Source organism: Bubalus kerabau, chromosome 3 (genome assembly GCF_029407905.1).
Source record: "Bubalus kerabau isolate K-KA32 ecotype Philippines breed swamp buffalo chromosome 3, PCC_UOA_SB_1v2, whole genome shotgun sequence".
Taxonomy (NCBI): domain Eukaryota; kingdom Metazoa; phylum Chordata; class Mammalia; order Artiodactyla; family Bovidae; genus Bubalus; species Bubalus kerabau.
Window position 1 is genome coordinate 134343825 of NC_073626.1, and position 20039 is coordinate 134363863.

Consider the following 20039-nt stretch of genomic DNA (forward strand, 5'->3'; position numbering starts at 1 on the left):
GATCTACTGGTAAACTGACACAATGTTTGTGCTAAACGAGGCTTATAGCCTTATGGAAGAAGCAGGCATTGAAGGTGCAAATGCACAACCATAAAGTGTTAACTGCCAGATGGTTTTGAAGACTTACATGGTGCTGTAAGAGTACTTAAGAAGAGAATTGGACCTTTCAAAAAGCTTGAAGAAGATATTCCTAAGAAATGAATATGGGGGCTGAGAAGTAAAGCAGAGCAAGAGTTCATCTAGTCCAAGGTGAATGTGGGACAGGAGGAAATGGGATGTGTAAAGTCCTATGGTGGGAGGGAATATGGAAGTTTGAGAATATAAGAGGAAGCTGATGTGGCTGGAGTCTGTGGATATAAGGGAGGAGTGACAGTCTAGTGACTGTCAGGGGCCACAGGACTCAGTGATATTAGAAGAAGTTAAGGATTTGGGTTTTTAATATTAAGAGTATGTGGATGTCTTTAAAATGGAAGTTGTGTCTTCTTCATATCTTAACCCCTAGCCATTAGTTCAGGGCAGCAATCCTTGTAGAAACTCATTAAATGTTTATTAAATGAAGGAAGAAATGACATTTGAACTGGTCTGAAAGACTGAGTATGGTTGGCCAGGAAGAAGGGGTGAATGAAGGACATTTCTTTGCCAAGGACTCAGTGTTTGAAGAAACATGGAGGTACGAAGAAAACACACCTTACTTTGGATAGGGCAAGGGCTTCAGTGTAATGGAATGGGGAGTGGGCAGGGAAGGAAGAGGTTAGAGAAAGAGGGGACACAGAGGAGGGAGAACAGGGAGGCAGGCTGCTGAAAGCAATGTTCCAGAAGTTCACAGGAAGGCGAGATCCCCCAGTGTCAGAATGGTCAGGAGAATCATCTCAAAATTGTAGCATTTTGGAGGTTGCATGAGGATCTATATTTTGTTTGAAAAGACAGATCTTAGACAGGCAGAGAGATATGGGAAAGCATTCTCGACAAGGGAAATGAAATGAATTATGGCTCGGAGGCCAGAATATACTGGAATTCTTCCTTTTCTAGTAAAAGCTCTGTCCCTCTTTAACCTCTATATATGTTTCATCAATTTTTTTTTCCTGGCCCATTTCCCATAATGAATTGTGTGGAAAAAAATTTTTTTACCAAAAATTTGCCTAAATCTTAAAAAAAAAAAATTCTAGAGAGAATATTTTACTTTTCCTAAGTTTTTTTTTTTTTTTTACTTTTCCTCAGTGTTGTGTTTGACTGAAAGTAACTTACAAAAAATGGGGAAAGTGATCATTTTTTTTATTCATAAATGTAGATTAGCTAATACATTCTGGGCCACATGGTATTCTGTTTATTAAGCTCACTGTCAGCCTATTTGTTGCCAGCTGAAGTACAGTAATATGATTTTGTTCCAAATTTTACACATTGCCAAAGGTCTGTTTCTCAGCTGCATTTTGGGAACAGCTGTCAGCCCCAAGCAATCTGATTGCTTTTCATGAATGATAAATCACTTCCCTGTACACTGATTTGTTTAGGTAAAATAGGAAGAGACATCTTTCCGCCTAGTATGTTAGCAGAGGAATTGGTAGGATAGGATGGTGGGGGAGAAGTGTGAAAGTTCTAGTGGGCATTTCCTTAGTGCCTAATGATCAATTAATGATAATTTCATTTTGAGTGGATATAGGGAAGAAATTCTCTTTATTAGTGAGTCTGAAGGCAGAAGGAAAAACCAGTGGTTCTTTCTCTATTATGAACCATAATCAATTTACTGTTGGGTATTTGTTTGAAAATAAAAAGAAAAATTCTTCAGGATCAAACATTCATTTAAGTTTACCCATAAAAAGTTGTAAGGGTTAAACAGGTATAAAAGTTACAAGAAGAGATCTCAAGTTTCAATAAAGTATTCAATTAGTGAGACTCAGCATTCCATGAAAATATTTATCATGTTTCCAGCCCAGCTGAGACCTTATCTGCTCCAGTTTTCCTTGCACAGAATCAGAAACCTACATTTGTTGCTTCACATGCAGGGAAACAGGAGAAAGGCTGGAGGGGTTGGGGGCATCTCATCCTTAATATATATTTATTGCTTGAATTTTAGTTTTGGAAAAAACATCTTGAAGTGAGAGGTGAGGAAATTCAAGTCTTTCTTTTCCCTTGATGTTTGTTTATGATGGTGTTGTCCCTGCACCTTGCCTCAGGTTGGCTATCATCAGCATCTTTCTGTGAGAGATCCAGCCATTCTGTCTGCCTAGCTCCTCCTCTTGAAGGTAGGAAAGGTAATCCTCAATCCCAGATCTTCCTTAAGAACCGTACATGGCCTGTGATGGCATATTCAGATTTTGGCCCCCAATTTTTAAAAGTGTCTCCCTTCACTCTAAGGATAGATGGCCTTGCCACATACCCCATGCTCTCATCCTGTGTGATCCTGGCCTCAGTAGGGACCCATTTAGGGGTTGGCAGCTCCAGCCAAACTGGCTCGTTCAGTCAGACAAAGCTGAAAACCTATTGGCATCATGCCTCAGCTGGATGTCAGAAGGCCAGGCACTTACTTCAGGGATGCTCTTATATTTTGATAAGTAATTTATTTAATGAGCCGACAATGGTGAAGCGTCAAATACAGAGACTTCAAGGATGAACAACACAATGACAAGGAGCAGGAAGTCTATCGGGTTTGCGATATTCAGCATCCTCAGAAATGACGTTCCTTGAACTGATTTCCAAATCACTTGGCAACTGACTTGAAAAAGGATTTCTGCCATTAGTCTTGAGAGAAGTAATGTCACCCATGATAAGGTTTGGATTTACTAATATGAAAATGGCAAGTCCCAATTGTAGACAGTGTGGGGTAATTTGGTGGGTGGTCATATTCTGTGAGAAGATTTTTAACTGGCCCAATGGGACATCTTCTGTGTGCCAAGTCACTCATGTGGCAACATCTGATGCTTACGTTCAGTGTGAGAAAGAGAAAGGAAAGAGCCCTTCATTTTGGTTCATCTATCAATTCAAGGTGTGTTCTTGGATGATTCATTTTAGACTCTGAGTTATATGTCCTCTCATGTTAAAGGGAAGGGCATGAATTTGAAAAAAATAAAGTTTTCCTTTCCAGACTCTGAGATCTGATTTTCCGTTAAAGTAATATCCCCTCCAGTGTTTAAGATATATTTACTAATTCCCCAAACTTGGCTCTGGTTGGTTCTGAGTTCAGATCTTATAATATGAAAGTGATATATGAGTTAACCTACATGTCTGTCTAGTCAAGGCTATGGTTTTTCCAGTGGTCATGTATGGATGCGAGAGTTGGACTGTGAAGAAAGCTGAGCACCAAAGAATTGATGCTTTTGAACTGTGGTGTTGGAGAAGACTCTTGAGAGTCCCTTGGACTGCAAGGAGATCCAACCAGTCCATTCTAAAGATCAGCCCTGGGTGTTCTTTGGAAGGAATGATGCTAAAGCTGAAACTCCAGTACTTTGGCCACCTCATGCGAAGAGTTGACTCATTGGAAAAGACTCTGATATTGGGAGGGATTGGGGGCAGGAGGAAAAGGGGATGACATAGGATGAGATGGCTGGATGGCATCACCGACTCGATGGATGTGAGTTTGAGTGAACTCCGGGAGTTGGTGATGGACAGGGAGGCCTGGCATGCTGCGATTCATGGGGTCTCAAAGAGCCGGACATGACTGAGTGACTGAACTGACTGACATGTAGAATATGAAGCTTTATAGTAATTCTCTTGATCTAACCTTAATTTAATAATTATTGAGTACCTACTGTAAGTCAGGTACTATTTTAGGCACCAGACATATGGCAATGAACAGAGCATCCTTGCTGCCATAAAACTAACTTTCTACTAGATTATTGACAAAGTTATCTTCAGGTACCCCTAACTCACTTTGAAATGAGTATTCATTCTAGGATCTTGTATCAACATTAATTTTTTTTTTTTTGTCAAGTGAAAAAAAGTTGCACTGTGAATTGTGCTATGTTTGGTTTGTTTATCTGGCATATTCTTCATTCATCCCAATTAGTTTCTTCTTCCTATGTTAGAATTTAATTAAAACTCAGACTGCTTAATTCTTCCCTTCTCACTCTGGAGAGTTCGGCAATATGCCCATAATCTTTTCTAGGCCCAGATGTGGGATGAAAGTCTGTTTGTACTGAGTCTGGGGTTCTGTGCTTCAACTTGTTCTGTGTTCCTCCTCTGCTGGCAGGGGTGGATATTTGTGAGGTACCGATTTGCCTGTGGTGCTGGCGGGCATTGCTTCTGAAAGGAATAATGGTCATGGCTGGTCTCCGATTGATGCGTTTGGGCTGCTGTTTGGGAGCATGTAACACTATATTTTCCATCTTACTTAGAATTCTAAGGCTCAGTATCCAACATCTGTACTCACTCTCTCTGGAATTTTTAAATTACCTTTTTAGATGATTATAACAGTAATGATTGCTCATCCCGGCTGCCGCCCCTGGCCTCAGGCGCAGGAGGTCCTCGAGGAGCTATTCCACGTTCAAGGTTAGGAGGGGCGGCGGTAAGGAGATACCCCTCATCCAAGATAAGGAGCAGTGGCTGCACTTTGCTGGAACAGCCATGAAGAGATACCCCACGTCCAAGGTAAGAGAAACCCAAGTAAGATGGTAGGTGTTGCAAGAGGGCATCAGAGGGCAGACATAATGAAACCATACTCACAGAAAACTAGTCAAGCTAATCACACTAGGACCACAGCCTTGTCTAACTCAATGAAACTAAGCCATGCCCGTGAGGCCACCCAAGATGGGCGGGTCATGGTGGAGAGGTCTGATAGAATGGGGCCCACTGGAGAAGGGAATGGCAAACCACTTCAGTATTCTTGCCTTGAGAACCCCATGAACAGTATGAAAAGGCAAAATGATAGGATACTGAAAGAGGAACTCCCCAGGTTGGTAGGTGCCCAATATGCTACTGGAGATCAGTGGAGACATAACTTCAGAAAGAATGAAGGGATGGAGCCAAAGCAAAAACAATACCCAGCTGTGGATGTGACTGGTAATAGGAGCAAGGTCCGATGCTGTAAAGAGCAATATTGCATAGGAACCTGGAATGTCAGGTCCATGAATCAAGGCAAATTGGAAGTGGTCAAACAAGAGATGGCAAGAGTGAACGTCCACATTCTAGGAATGAGGGAACTAAAATGGATTTGAATGGGTGAATTTAACTCAGATGACCATAATATCTACTACTGCTGGCAGGAATCCCTCAGAAGAAATGGAGTAGCCATCATGGTCAACAAGAGAGTCTGAAATGCAGTACTTGGATGCAATCTCAAAAACGACAGAATGATCTCTGTTCGTTTTTAAGGTGAACCATTCAATATCACAGTAACCCAAGTCCATGCCCCAACCAGTAACACTAAAGAAGCTGAAGTTGAACGGTTCTATGAAGACCTACAAGACCTTTTAGAACTAACACCCAAAAAAGATGTCCTTTTCATTATAGGGGACTGGAATGCAAAAGTAGGAAGTCAAGAAACACTTGGAGTAACAGGCAAATTTGGCCTTGGAATACGGAATGAAGCAGGGCAAAGGCTAATAGAGTTTTGCCAAGAGAATGCACTGATCATAGCAAACACCCTCTTCCAACAACACAAGAGAAGACTACACATGGACATCACCAGATGGTCAACACTGAAATCAGACTGATTATATTCTTTGCAGCCAAAGATGGAGAAGCTCTATACAGTCAATAAAAACAAGACTAGGAACTGACTGTGACTCAGATCATGAACTCCTTATTGCCAAATTCAGACTTAAATTGAAGAAAGTAGGGAAAACCACTAGACAATTCAGGTGTGACCTAAATCAAATCCCTTATGATTATACAGTGGAAGCGAGGAATAGATTTAAGAGAGTAGATCTGATATACAGAGTGCTTGATGAACTATGAACGGAGGTTCATGACGTTGTACAGGAGACAGGGATCAAGACCATCCCCATGGAAAAGAAATGAAAAAAAGCAAAATGGCTGTCTGGGGAGGCCTTACAAATAGCTGTGAAAAGAAGAGAAGAGAAAAGCAAAGGAGAAAAGGAAAGATATAAGCATCTGAATGCAGAGTTCCAAAGAATAGCAAGAAGAGATAAGAAAGCCTTCCTCAGTGATCAGTGCAAAGAAACAGACGAAAACAATAGAATGGGAAAGCCTAGAGAACTCTTGAAGAAAATTAGAGATACCAAGGGAACATTTCATGCAAAGATGGGCTCGATAAAGGACAGAAATGGTAGGGACCTAACAGAAGCAGAAGATATTAAGAAGAGTGGCAAGAATACACAGAAGAACTGTACAAAAAAGATCTTCACGACCAAGATAATAAAGATGGTGTCATCACTGACCTAGAGCCAGACATCCTGGAAGATGAAGTCAAGTGGTCCTTAGAAAGCATCACTACGAACAAAGCTAGTGGAGGTGATGGAATTCCAGTTGAGCTATTCCAAATTCTGAAAGATGATGCTGTGAAAGTTCTGCACTCAATATGCCAGCAAATTTGGAAAACTCAGCAGTGGCCACAGGACTGGAATGGTCAGTTTTCATTCCAATCCCAAAGAAAGGCAATGTCAAAGAATGCTCAAACTACCACACAATTGCACTCATCTCACATGCTACTAAAGTAATGCTCAAAATTCTCCAAGCCAGGCTTCAGCAATACGTGAACCGTGAACTTCCAGATGTTCAAGCTGGTTTTAGAAAAGGCAGAGGAACCAGAGATCAAATTGCCAACATCCATTGGATCATGGAAAAAGCAAGAGAGTTCCAGAAAAACATCTATTTCTGCTTTATTGACTATGCCAAAGCCTTTGATTGTGTGGATCACAATAAACTGTGGAAAATTCTTCAAGAGATGAGATTACCAGACCACCTGACCTGCCTCTTGAGAAATCTATATGCAGGTCAGGAAGCAACAGTTAGAACTGGACATGGAACAACAGACTGATTCCAAATAGAAAAAGGCTGTATATTTTCACCCTGCTTATTTAACTTCTATGCAGAGTACATCATGAGAAATGCTGGGCTGGAAGAAGCACAAGCGGGAATCAAAATTACCGGGAGAAATATCAATAACCTCAGATATGCAGATGACACCACCCTTATGGCAGAAAGTGAAGAGGAACTCAAAAGCCTCTTGAGGAAAGTGAAAGTGGAGAGTGAAAAAGTTGGCTTAAAGCTCAACATTCAGAAAATAAAGATCATGGCATCTGGTCTCATCACTTCATGGGAAATAGATGGGGAAACAGTGGAAACAGTGTCAGACTTTATTTTTGGGGGCTCCAAAATCACTGCAGATGGTGATTGCAGCCATGAAATTAAAAGACGCTTACTCCTTGGAAGGAAAGTCATGTCCAACCTAGATAGCATATTGAAAAGCAGAGACATTACGTTGCCAACAAAGGTCCGTCTAGTCAAGACTATGGTTTTTCCAGTAGTCATGTATTGGATGTGAGAGTTGGACTGTGAAGAAAGCTGAGCACCGAAGAATTGATGCTTTTGAACTGTGGTGTTGGAGAAGACTCTTGAGAGTCCCTTGGACTGCAAGGAGATTCAACCAGGCCATTCTGAAGGAGACCAGTCCTGGGATTTCTTTGGAAGGAATGATGGTAAAGCTGAAACTCCAGTACTTTGGTCACCTCATGCGAAGAGTTGACTTATTGGAAAAGACTCTGATGCTTGGAGGGATTGGGGGCAGGAGGAGAAGGGGACGATAGAGGATGAGATGGCTGGATGGCATCACCGACTCCATGGACGTGAGTCTGAGTGAACTCCGGGAGATGGTGATGGACAGGGTGGCCTGGTGTGCTGCGATTCATGAGGTCTCAAAGAGTCGGACATGACTGAGCGACTTAACTGAACTGAACTGAACTGAACGGTAATGATGTTTATTATTAAATATGAAGAAAATAGTGAAGAAAAGTGAAATTGCTCAGTCGTGTCCAACTCTTTGTGACCCCATGGACTGGGGCCTACCAGGCTCCTCCCTGAATGGGATTCTCCAGGCAAGAGTACTGAAGTCGGTTGCCATTTCCTTTTCCAGGGGAATCTTTCCGACCCAGGGATTGAACTAGGGTCTCCCGCATTCCAGGGAGAAGCTTTAACCTCTGAGCCACCAGAGAAGCCCATTAAATATGAAGAAAATAAAGTATAATAAAGAACATAAGCCATTATAAGACTCCCTTTGTATATATGTCATAGATTATGCAGTTTTGTATTCTGTTTATTTTTTTTGTCACCAGCAGTATATTGTGAGAATATCTCCAATACTATTAAAAATCTTTGGAGGTTTAATTTTAGTGGCAGTGTAATATTCAATCATGTAGCTTTATCACCATTTCTTTAGCCAATGCCTTAATATTAAATATAATTTCTAATTTATTTTTCTTTAAAAGTACTGTAAGTAATAGCCTTATTATGTATTTCAAGTATCTACCTAGGTAATTCCTTAGGAAAAACTTCAAGAAATGAAATTATTGGACTAAATGAAGACTCCAGACACATATCACCTAATTTTTGTCTACAATGGTTCAGAAACTATACTCTTGCTAGAATTGTGTATTACATTTTAGAAAAATCTATGTCAATTGGTTAGGCAAAAAAAGTATTCACTATTTTATTTTCTAGTTTCTGGAATACTAGTGAGGTTGAATATGTGTTTCACATGTTTATTGGGCATTTATTTGTTTTTTATTCTGTGTATTGTCTCCGCTTCTTTATCTGTTTTTCAACTGATGTGGGGTATACTGAATAATGCATGCCAAGGATGTTCATAACCTAATTTCCGAAACATGTGAATATGTTGTCCTACATGCCAAAGGGGTTTTGCATATATATTTCAGTTAAGGACTGTGAGATGGGGAGATTATTTTATATTATACAGGTGAGGTCATTACAGGAGGAAGACTGAAGGGTGGAAGGGTGAAACCAAATGTGATGATGGAAGCAGAGGTCAGAGAAGAGAGAGACCTGAAGATATTGCACTGCAGGCATTGAAGACGAAGGAAGGGGCCAGGAGGTAAGGAATGTAGGTGGCTTCTAGAAGCTGGAAGAAGCAGGGAAAGGGATTATCTTCTAGGGCCTCTTGAAAGAACCGGTACTTAGGGCATCTTGACTTTGACCCAGTGAAACTGATTTTGGACTTCTGACTTCCAGATATGTAAGGAAATAAATTTGGATTGTTTTAAGCCACTAAATTTGTGGTAATATATTATGGAAGCAGGCATGAATACATAATGTGTTCTTATTTTTCTTATTGATATGTAAATTTTCTTCTATACAGTAAAGTTATTATTGTGTATGTTACAGATATTTTTCCCAGGTTGGAATTTGCTTTTAAATATTTTTACAGTGTTTTCTGATAAAGAGTTTTGTTTTTAACTTTTAAAATATTGATGTTACATTAAATAAATTTTATTTCAGTGGTATACAAATTTAAAAAATTATACAGTCACATCTATGTATCTTTTGCTTGGTGATAGATTCTATTGCTGTTAAATCAGTTTTATATTCACCAACATTACTTCCAGCATTTTTATGGTATGTGATTTTTCATTTATCATTCTTCATTAAGCTTTTATATATTTTTAGTCCTATTTTAGGGCTAGCTTGTCTGCCCCATTAATCTGTCAAGTCCTGTGCTATTACCACACCATCTAAATTATTATAGTTTCATAAAAGTTTTTATATCTAGTAAACCAGGTCCTCATTAATTACTCTTTTAGTTAACACTTTTTAAACTGGTCTCAACATTTTATTTTTCCAGATGAATCTTAGAATTATTTGGACAAGTTAAAAAATTTCATGGTATTTACATTTGAAATTTGCAATAAATCTGTAAATTATTTTGGAAAGAAAGGCCTCATTTTAATATCAGCTCTTATCAGAGAAGAACATAGTATGTTTTCCCATTTATAAAACTTAAAAAAATTTTATGAAGTTTTATAGATTTATGGATGTAATCTCAGATGTTATTAAATAAGATTAGTTTTAGGCATTTTATATGTCTTGTTACTATGGGAATTGGAATGTTTTTCCATGGTATATACTAACTGATTTGAGGTGATGTACTGGAAACCTCTCTGTTTTGTATAGGCATTAAATATATTCTGCTTTTCTAAACTTTACTAATTGTGAGTTTTTCAGTTGATTCTTTTTATTTTTTTAGGTGTATAATTATATCATATGCAAATACTGGTGATTTTATCTCCTAAATCCTAACAGTTTGCCTTTTTTAATTTTTAAAGTATTGACCAGACCTTCCAGGACTATGTAATATGTTAACAGTAACAAGATGTGTCTTCATCTTATTCATTCTCTAAACAATAACATCTCAAGTAGTTCACATTCAGTATGGCTTTGACTGTTAGTTTAAAAACAGCCTTATTTTTCTTGTTAAAAAAGTATTCTTTTCCTAGGCTAAAGCGTGGATTGAAAATATTTGTTATCACATTTCTAACTGGATCACTTTATGAATAGTAAACTCAATTTGTGTTTCTAGGACACACTGTTGTTTTGCTTATTGGAAATTTTTTTGCAATATACTGTAGAATTTAGTTGGCTAAATTGTTTATTTATTAGGATTATAGAATCTGTATTTACAAATGAGACAAGCTGTAGTTTTAATATTTTCCCCTATCAGAATTTGGCATTGGGTAGCATATAGTTTCCTAAAACATTTTTGGTGCTTTAAGTGTTTTTTCTGTTTCCTGAAGCGTGTATTGCATGGAGATTTGAAAGAACTTATCCATAAATCTAACTGCTTTGGATTGTATTAGAGGTCATCTAAAAAGAGTTATTCAATTTCTTTTACAATTTCTTCTAATTAGTTTCTCCTTAAGTCAGTTTCAGTAATTTTTATATATATATATATATATATTTTTTTTTTCACAAAATTGTCCTTTCATTGAAATCTCAGTGATTTAGGCTTCCAAAGAATTATTTGGGTGACTGTATTTTCAGTTTTTTCCAAAATGGTAGATATTTACTACCTTTCCAAATACATAGAAGAGAAGTTAATTCATTATATGCAATGGATGCTATGGGCTTAATTCTGTCCTAGAACTGGTTGAATGGGCTGGAATAGTTATACATGATACATTAAAATAAAATACTTTAAAGTAAAAATTTCCTTGTCTGTTTTTATATTGTTTCTCATTGAATATTTACTTACACAGGGATTAATATTTTCTTTTAGATTTATATTTTTTTCCCCAAAGAATAAGTGCTTGAATCTTATTTAGAATTTTAATATGATTCTTTTTAGTAGTTTGGTTATATTTGGGTTTACTTTTATTTTTTCTTACCTTCAGATTCTAGCAGGTTTCTTTTTTGCTAAACAATTTCTAATGGTTTGATTTGAGTAGCTAATAGGAACACTCTGAGTAGAACTAAATGACTCAGGTGAAGGAAGGGGAAGGGGAGTGTGGAGGTGAGGAGAGAATCAGTTTGGAAGGCTGATATAGACAAAATCAAGGAGGGCACTGAATGTACAATCAGAGATTTTATACTGAGTGGCAGAATTGGGTGACACCCTCTTCCAACAACATAAGAGAAGACTGTACACATGGACATCACCAGATGGTCAACACTGAAATCAGATTGATTATATCCTTTGCAGCCAAAGATGGAGATGCTCTATACAGTCAGCAAAAACAAGACTGGGAGCGGACCATGGCTCAGATCATGAACTCCTTATTGCCAAATTCAGACTTAAATTGAAGAAAGTGGGGAATACCACTAGACCACTCATGTATGACCTAAATCAAATCCCTTATGACTATACAGCAGAAGTGAGAACTAGATTTAAGGGACTAGATCTGATAGACAGAGTGCCTGATGAACTATGGATGGAGGTTTGTGATACTGTATAGGAGACAGGGATCAAGACCATGCCCAAGAAAAAGAAATGCAAAAAAGCAAAATGGCTGTCTGAGGAGGCCTTACAAATAGCTGTGAAAAGAAGAGAAGCAAAAAACAAAGGAGAAAAGGAAAGATATCCCTATTTGAATGCAGAGTTCCAAAGAATAGCAAGGACAGATAAGAAAGCCTTCCTCAGCAATCAAGGAAAGAAATACAAGAAAATAATAGAATGGAAAAGACTAGAGATCTCTTCAAGAAAATTAGAGATACCAAGGGAACATTTCTTGCAAAGATGGGCACAATAAAGAACAGAAATCGTATGGACCTAACAGAAGCAGAAGATATTAATAAGAGGTGGCAGGAATATACAGAAGAACTATAAAAAAAGATCTTCATGACCCAGATAATCACAATGGTGTGATCACTGACCTAGAGTCAAACATCCTGGAATGTGAAGTCAAGTGGGCCTTAGAAAGCATCACTACGAACAAAGCTAGTGGAGGTGATGGAATTCCAGTGGAGCTATTCCAAATCCTGAAAGATGATGCTGTGAAAGTGCTGCACTCAATATGCCAGCAAATTTGGAAAACTCAGCAGTGGCCACAGGACTGGAAAAGGTCAGTTTTCATTCCAATCCCAAAGAAAGGCAATGCCAAAGAATGTTCAAACTACCACACAATTGCACTCATCTCACACGCTAGTAAAGTAATGCTCAAAATTCTCCAAGCCAGGCTTCAGCAATATGTGAACCATGAACTTGCAGATGTTCAAGCTGAATTTAGAAAAGGCAGAAGAACCAGAGATCAAATTGCCAACATCCATTGGGTCATGGAAAAAGCAAGAGAGTTCCAGAAAAACATCTATTTCTGCTTTATTGACTATGCCAAAGCCTTTGACTGTGTGGATCACAATAAACTGTGGAAAATTCTTCAAGAGATGGGACTACCAGACCACCTGACCTGCCTCCTGAGAAATCTGTATGCAGGTCAAGAAGCGACAGTTAGAACTGGACATGGAACAACAGAGTGGTTCTGAATAGGGAAAGGAGTGCGTCAAGGCTGTATATTGTCACCCTGCTTATTTAACTTATTTGCAGACTACATCATGAGAAATGCTGGACTGGATGAAGCACAGGCTGGAATCAAGATTGCTGGGAGAAATATCAATAACCTCAGATATGCAGATGACACCTCCCTTATGGCAGAAAGCGAGGAACTAAAGAGCCTCTTGATGAAAGTGAAAGAGGAAATTGAAAAAGGAAATTGAAAAAGTTAGCTTTAAACTCAACATTCAGAAAACTGAGATCATGGCATCCGGTCCCATCACTTTTTGTTAAATAGATGGGGAAACAGTGGAAAGAGTGACAGACTTTATTTTTTGGGGCTCCAAAATCACTGCAGATGGTGACTGCATGAAATTAAAAGTCGTTCAGTCCTTGGAAGAAAAGTTATGACCATTCTAGACAGCATATTAAAAAGCAGAGACATTACTTTGCCAACAAAGGTCTCTCTAGTCAAAGCTATGTTTTTCCCAGTGATCATATATGGATGTGAGAGTTGGACTATAAAGAAAACTGAGCACTGAAGAATTGATGCTTTTGAACTCTGGTGTTGGAGAAGACTCTTGAGATTCCCTTGTATAGCAAGGAGATCCACCTGTCCATCCTAAATGAAATAAGTCCTGAATATTCATTGGAAGGACTGATGCTGAAGCTGAAACTCCAATTCTTTGGCCACCTGATGCAAAGAACTGAGTCATTTGAAAAGACCCTGATGGTGGGAAGGATTGAAGGCAGGAGGAGAAGGGGACAACAGAGGATGAGATGGTTGGATGACATCACTGACGCGATGAACGTGAGTTTGATTAAGTTCCGAGAGTTGGTGATGGCCAGGGAAGCCTGGCGTGCTTGCCATCCATGGGGTCGCAAAGAATCGGATATAACTGAGGGACTGAACTGAACTGAGACTATGTAAGAAGAGTGTGACATTTTCTAGTATTTAGTTGCAAAAACAAACTAATTTTGTAGTACCTTTCAAAGAAGGAAGATATTGTTAAGATCTGCAATCAACAGAGAAAACTTTCTGAAAAGGCAGAATTTGAGCTGAATTTGAAAGAAACAGTGAAGGGTTTAGCAATAAAATCTCACTAGCTGAGATGGAGTGTGGGGAGAGGCTAATGAAGATGAGAGTGAGGAGAGTGGATGAGTAGAGAATGCATTGATAATAGCCAGAGCTTCCTAGGTTTATGGAGAACCTTTACAAGCCAACAGAGTTGGTGTCTTAGTGCAGTAAATGGTGGGGAGTTACTGAAGATTCTTTAATGACAAGTGACCTAGTGAAACTGTCCTTTTTATCTGATTGTTGTTTCTGTTTAGTCAGTAAGTTGTGACCAACTCTTTTTGCAACCCCATGGACCATGGCCTGCCAGGCTCCTCTGTCCATGGGATTCTCCAGGCAAGAATACTGGAGTGGGTTGCCATTTCCTTCTCCAGGGGGTCTTCCTGACCCAGGGATCAAACCCACATCTCTTGCATTTCTTGCATTGACAGGCGGAGATTTTACCACTGAGCCACCAGGGAAACCCTTTTATCTGATTAGGCTGGCAATATTATTTAGGCTGGACTGGAGGGGAGAGACCTGACTTTGGCAATCAGGGAGGAAGTTATAGTAGTTCATGTACACAAAGTTAAGAGAGTGAATTTAGCGTCTGCTGGAACACAAACAAAAGCTTGATTTTGAGAGGTGACAGAATGACAGTGACAGAGAAAGACAAAAAAAGATTAATGACATCTCTCATTTTGGTTCTTAATTATTTGAAAGTGGATGGTTGTAAAGGGATTATATTTGAAAAGTAGTGTAGTGTATTGCATTTTGGACTTCTTGAGTTTGAGATTATGGCTGGACATCCACATATGGAGGGTGGTTGTAGTTGGAAATATGAAACTAGAGTACTAGGGGGTTAGTGGTTTGAGCAAACAATGGACTTGAGTGAATCCATCAAAAAAAAATTGAAAGCAAACAAAGAAGAGCCAGATACAGAGTCTTGTGGAGCTGCAACATAGTTTTGGATATTGCTGTAAAATAAATTCAAGGTGTGTAAGCTACAAAGTGAGTGGGAAGACTTATATGGGAATTGAAGCCAGTAGGTATAAAAATAACATGTTAAATTGGTTGGCAGTAAAAGGAGAAACTTGTGCTACTTGAAAGAAGGGAATAAAGGTCACATGAACAATAACATTAACGATAAATATAATAACCCTAGGAAAGATTTTATATAATGTAGTGATCAGATTATACTTGAGGGCATGCAGGAAAATGTAGAAAAAGTTATATAGTGAAAGAGGTTTAAGTACAGGAGCAAATTTTAGTCTTTCTCTGAAATATATTAGTTACACTGGCATAAATACATTAATCAAATTGTACAAAACATAGTTACAGTAGAAGTTCAGATAAACTTAACTGGATATGGTCTAGTCTCAGAACGCTATGTTAAAGTCAGTGATAAAGAATAAAATGTTCTTCAATATCAGTTAGCATTTAACATCCAAGAGCAAAGGAGCTGACAGTTGACAAATATGAACTAACTTCATGCTAAGAAGTTTCAGGAGAGTCAAAATCCAGGGTTAATCTTTAAAGACTATCTGGATGGTTTTATCAATATGGCTGACTGTTTGGACCTTCAGTAAATGGCATCTGTGTGTCTTTGAAGTTTATAAATCAAAGTGACTTTAATATGAGCTTCTTTGGAATAATTGGAAAACATACCTTTTTTTTTTTTTTTTTCATTTTTCTTTTCTCTTGGGTTGTTACTGAGGATTTTCATACTTCTCTCAGAGTAATAAAATTTAATCTAAAGTTCAAAGTAGATGTTTATATTTTATTAAACTCTTTAAGATAATATTTCTTGGAATAATAATTTACATATGACTGAAAACTTTATAGGGGAAGAATCAGTTACATACTTTTTTTTTTTTTTTTTAGGAGAGAAGGTAACAAGTAGAAAATTATTTTTGCTTCTGATTAGGGAAAAGAAGATAAAAATGTATATTTCAAGGCATGCTTTAAAAGACTTTCCTCTTGCTTATGCTGAGGAGGACAGAGGGAAGAATGGAGGAGCTAGAGGATTGAAGTTAGAAACAAGGAAAGGATGCTCAGAAATGGGGTCATCCTGCAGGAGACCAGTGCAAAGATCAGAGTGCCTGGATGAAAATAGAGAAGGGCTGGCAAGGAAGAAAGAGACAGGATGTAGAGAGAGTCTGCAGGAGCCCCCTGAACTGGTCTGACAGTGTTCTTTTCTGCAGAACTGCCTCTGAAGTCCCAAGGCCTTGTCCTTATAGCTACCCCTCTGTAGAGTTAAAGGCCCACTGTTTTGAAGCCAGTATCTCTCTCTAGTTGCCAAAGAAACATTTTTTTTCCTTGCAGTAGAAATGTTTCTCTTAAACATGGCATCATTTTCTTTCTCTGAAAACCTTTCTAATTATGTTTATTTTTTATTATTTTACTCTCCAATCCAAAAAGTATGTGCAGAAAAGAATGATTTCCCAGAGAAAACTATAATTTGAAAAGATACATGCACCTCAATGTTCATAGCAGCATTATTTACCATATAGCTGAGACATGGGAACAATCTAAATGTCCATCAACAAATGGGTAAGGAACATATGATATATACATATACACAATGGAATACTACTCAGCCATAAAAAGAATGAAATAATGCCATTTTGCAGCAACATGAATGGATCTAGAGACTGTCATAGAGTGAAGTAAGTCAGAAAGATAAATACCCTGTGATATCACTTATATTTGGAATCTAGCATACGACACAAATGAACCTATGTACAAATCAGAAACAAACTCACAGGTATAGAGAGCAGACTTGTAGGTGCCAAGGGGGAAGGATTGGGAATTTGGGACTAGCAAATGCAAACTCCTATATATAGGATAAACACCAAGGTCCTTTGTATACCACAAGGAGCTATATTCAATATTTTGTGATAAACCATAATGGAAAAGAAATGAAGAAGCATACATGTATGTATAACCAAGTCACTTTGCTATACAGCAGTAATTAACACAGCATTGTAAATCAACTATACTTCAGTAAAATTAAAATAGAATGATTTCATTGATCTCTGTAAATATTCAGAAGAATCTTCATGTTCTGCTGGGAAGATGATCTGGGTAAGACTGTGCCAGATATCTGGGGCATATGTGCTATTCCTCTGGTTCTGGAATATTCTCAAATGCATCAAGGATCTGAGATTTGCTGCCCAGTGGAGTTTCAATAGGGTCATGAATCAGTAGGGAAAGGCGTTTTCTACCATCTGTGGAAATCTGCAGACAACTTTCTTACTTGGCTTTAGTTGTCCATTATCCTCACTATGAAGAGTTTGGCTTGCTTTAGATGAATAGGATATTTTGGAAAAATTAACCAACTGGAGAGGAAGGACAGTGGAATGGTTATGGGCATGGACTCTGGAACCAGAATGACTGGATTTACATCCCAGAGCCATCACCAACCAGCTGGGTGACCTTGGCCAAGGGCTGGGTCTTTCTTTGCCTCATTTCCTCATCCATTAAGTAGAAATGATAGTAATGTGATGGTATCTATCTCATAAAGTGATATGTGATGATATACTAAAACAATAATAGTAATAATGCCTATAAGTTGTTTTACTGTTTAAATGAGTTGGTATATGCAAAGGATTTAGAATAGGATGTACCCACCACATATGAAGTACTTTGTGATTTAGTTGTTGTTGTTATTAATTAAAAAAAATATTGGGAGTATAGTTGATTTACAATGTTGTGCTAGTTTCTGCTGTATAGCCAAGTGAATCAGTTATACATATACATATATCCACTCTTTTTTAGATTATTTTCCCATATAGGTCACTGCAGAGTATTGAGAAGAGTTCCCTGTGCTATTCAATAGGTCCTTATTAGTCATCTATTATACAGTGGTATGTATATGTCATTCACAGTCTTTCAATTTATGTTGTTATTATATTATTAAACAATGAATTCGGTGTCAGAGACTGATCCTGTGTATAACATGTAGGTTATGGTTTGAGGTCAAAGTTGTCTTATAAAGTATCTTCTCCCTAATATTTCATTTGTTTTTATAGAAGCAAAATCATGCTTTTCCCATGGAAAAATGACAATAATGTTCTTTACCTACTATCTGGGTATTATGTCCCCTATTTTTGTTCTAGTGCCAAAATAAAATGAAAATCTTTGACTAACTGTTTCAATATAGTTCAATTGACTTAGTTCAGTGTGTTGTTGTTGGCTGCAAGTTTTTCTTTTTTTAATGATATTGTGACGAGTCATTTGCTAATTTTTTTTTTTTTTTTGAAGAATTTCCGTGTTAGAACGAGAACACAAAACTTGTTGGCCGATAAGGAACTCAGAATTATAAAAAAAATCAATGATAGAAAAACCTGAAAGGAATTGTTTATAATCTGAGTGGGTAACCTATCCCTTCTCCAGGGGATCTTCCCAATCTAGGAATCGAGATCCAGGAAATGAACCAGGGTCTTCTCCATTGCAGGCGAATTCTTTACCAGCTGAGCTACCAGGGCAGCATAAGAAAATACCAAGGATTGCCAATTTGCCTGAAAAGGACCTTGAAGTTTGGATTTCTTTTTCATTTCTCATAGTATATTTCTAGAGGTAGAAATTCATAGATGCATTGTTCATTTATTTAATTTATTATAAAACTTGTATTGAGTGTCTCCTTCAGGTAAGGCAAACCACTGCATTAGGTGCTAGAAGTGCAAAGATAAATAAGACATAAATCTAGTCCTTTAGCCATTTTGTGTTAGGGATAAGAAGACATATGTAACCATAATATATAACATAATTTCCTAAATGGCCTATCAAAAAGATAAGAGAAATGCCATAAAGATTTAAGCAGCACAGTTAACTTGATGAGTTAGCAAAATTTTCATGAATTAAATGATATTTGAGCTAGATATTGAAAAACAGGTAAAATTTTGACAATAAGAGAATTGGCAATGGGGACTTGTGGCTGAGAGAATAGTATGAGTAAATATGGAGAGATGGGAAAGAGTGGCAGATATTTTTAGAGAGAAAAGAGTTTGGTGAACAAGGTGTAGGGTGTGGATCTTCCTGACCTAGGAATAGAACCAGTGTCTCCTGCATTGCAGGCAGGCAGATGCTTTAACAACTGAGCTATCAGGGAAGCATAGGGTGCAAATTTTCCACAATAAACACATATTATGTGCCTTGTGCCTGCTGTAAGCCCTGGAAATATAGAACTGAACAAGCAGACTAGGTGTCCAAATTCATTAGAACATGTGTATTGGTGGGTGGAGATACATAAGAAATAATCTAGTAGTGAAAGATGCTGTAAAATAAAAGTAAATGACAAGTGACAGGGCTTGGAGAAGTTACTTTAGAGTGGGTGTGACACAGAAGACTTCTTTGAAGAGGTGAAATTTGATGTGAGACCAAATAATGAGAAGGATCCAGGTTTTTAAAGGCCCAGGGAAGGGAACCGCCAAGGCTAGTGATAAAACAAGCTTGTTTGATGAACAAAAATGCCAGTGTGGCTGGAGAGTCATGACCAGCGGGGACAATGATACGAGATGAGGTCAGAGAGACAGAGAAAATCTCATAGGATCTTAAAGATTATGGCAGCTATTTTTAGTTTTATTCCAAATGCAATGGGACCCCAAGAAGATCAATTGGACTTCAAGGAGATCAAACCAGTCAATCCTAAAGGAAATTAGTCCTGAATATTCATTGGAAGGACTGATACTGAAGCTGAAACTCCAATACTTTGGCCACCTGATGCGAAGAACTGACTCACTGGAAAATATTGGGAAAGATTGAAGATGGGAGGAGGGGATGACAGAGGATGAGATTGTTGAATGGCATCACTGACTCGATGGACATGAGTTTGAGCAAGCTCCGGGAGTTGGTGATGGGTGGGGAAGCCTGGTGTACTGCCATCCATGGGGTTGCAAAGAATCAGACATAACTGAGCGACTGAACTGAACTGAACTGAATGGGACACCACTGGATAATTTCATGCTGAGGAATTATGTTGTCTGAATTATATTTTATAAACAACTAAGGCTGCTGTATTCAAAAGCATAGACATTACTTTGCCAACAAAGGTCCGTCTAGTCAAGGCTATGGTTTTTCCTGTGGTCATGTATGGAT

General features: G+C 38.1%; 1 long non-coding RNA gene across 1 annotated transcript in view; it reads left to right on the top strand.

Annotated features, from left to right (window-relative positions):
* LOC129647789 (uncharacterized) overlaps window positions 1-20039 on the top strand; it is a 73235-nt gene that overhangs the window by 12628 nt on the left and 40568 nt on the right. Inside the window, exons 2-3 of the long non-coding RNA XR_008712507.1 lie at window positions 4395-4581; window positions 8882-9001. This is a non-coding gene — a long non-coding RNA (uncharacterized LOC129647789). The remainder of the gene's footprint in view (window positions 1-4394; window positions 4582-8881; window positions 9002-20039) is intronic.